This window comes from Bombus impatiens, unplaced genomic scaffold (genome assembly GCF_000188095.3).
Source record: "Bombus impatiens unplaced genomic scaffold, BIMP_2.2 scf_0019, whole genome shotgun sequence".
Classification (NCBI taxonomy): Eukaryota; Metazoa; Arthropoda; class Insecta; order Hymenoptera; family Apidae; genus Bombus; species Bombus impatiens.
Window position 1 is genome coordinate 1,325,864 of NT_176438.1, and position 1,509 is coordinate 1,327,372.

At 56.7% G+C, this 1,509-nt stretch overlaps 1 protein-coding gene and 1 long non-coding RNA gene across 11 annotated transcripts in view; one reads left to right on the top strand and one right to left on the bottom strand.

Annotated features, from left to right (window-relative positions):
- LOC100743206 (potassium voltage-gated channel protein Shaker) overlaps positions 1 to 1,509 on the bottom strand; it is a 183,903-nt gene that overhangs the window by 108,391 nt on the left and 74,003 nt on the right. The window lies entirely within an intron of this gene.
- Positions 1 to 1,509, top strand: part of LOC117151252 — a 116,862-nt gene that overhangs the window by 54,163 nt on the left and 61,190 nt on the right. The gene's annotated exons all lie outside the window — the stretch shown is intronic.

Genomic DNA, 1,509 nt, shown 5'->3' on the forward strand with positions numbered 1-1,509 from the left:
CGCGTCAGCTGATCGGCGACCGACCATCAGCTTCGCACCGCGTTCTCCGCGCCAGCGAACGGATCGTTTCGACGCGGCGTGTCGCGCGCGCTTCGAACTTTCTCCAGCAACACACGCACGCACCACCGCTGCACCACGTTTCAATCAGCCTCCCAGCACCACGGGAACAATTGTTTGGCAGCGTAACCTGACCAACGAGCAGCGACAAAGTGGGAGAAAAACGGTTTCAGTGAATATCGAACCGCGGCGGCATCGTCGGCCAGTCCGTTCGTTTCGTCGCGCTAGACGAGTCCACCTCGACCAAGGACGTTCCAGGAAATTCGAACGCGGTCGTGCAAGGCATTCTCAAGGACGGCGAAAGCATTCGAAGACGTTGGCGACTGACAGCGGGTAGTCGGCGAGGGGTGAACCGTACGGCGGAAGGATGGCATGGGCGAAGGCAAGGGAGCTGCAAAACACCGATAAAGCGCACCGTCACGCAATCATTTAATTTAATCGCGTCCTGGACACGAGTTCGCCTCGTGTAACCGTGTTCGCTTCGTCCTCGTCCTCGATTTCGTCCACTATCCGCTCGGTCGGGTTAACGAACACCGCGAAACCACCGCCTTCTCGATCGAAATTTAAAGCGGAGGAAAATACGGAAAGAAGGCGAACGCGATCCGATGGAAAAAGTGGAAGGGGTGAACAGAGAGAAGGGGCAAGGGCAAAAAGGAACGGACACAAAAACATTTGGCAAGCGCTGGTCACATTCTCCACCGAGAAAACCACTGCCACGCGGTCTGTCGATTCGATTAGCTCCGTTAAACCGTGTTTTTCGCTGTTTCAACACCCGCGATATTTTCTCGCCTGCTTCCCTCTTGCCCTTCGCCCCCACCCCTCCCCTGTTAGTTTTCCACGAGTCGAACGAAGCACGCTGACGCTCAGACGAAAAACGCCAAGGTACGTTGGCGTCCGAGTGGAGTGTAGGTCACAGCGTGGCGTCACGCGTTCTCTTAATTTGTCCGTGCGAACGCTAGACGGGTCCACTTTGGCGCGTGATCCTGGCCAATCTGGAAAATCGTGGAAATCGGGTCGAACGGTAGCGATAAAGTGTCGCGGCCACCAATATCGTCGAGGGTAAGTGTAGGCGTCGCGAGAACACTGACGAAGGTTTGTCGGCACCGAGCCGAGCTGACAACAAAGGGAGGGCAGGAGGGTAGAAACGTGGACGCGCGACACGGAACACAGGTGACACAGGACAAACAGGGAAACGTAAGAGGAAGAAGAGGAGGGACGATGGAAGCAGCGGGCCGTAGAGTATTCGAGCACCGCGAGACACCACACACTGGCGCACACAGAGAGACGGTTGCTTCGACGACAACGACAACGACGACGACGCGACGCGACGACCTGTAGGCAAATTCACCTCGAACAACCACGTTTCCCCGCGTTTCGTAGGTTTCTGAATCGTCGAGCCGGACGTGCGTGTCGCGAGACCCTCGTAGATACCAGAAAAGGATGAAACGACCG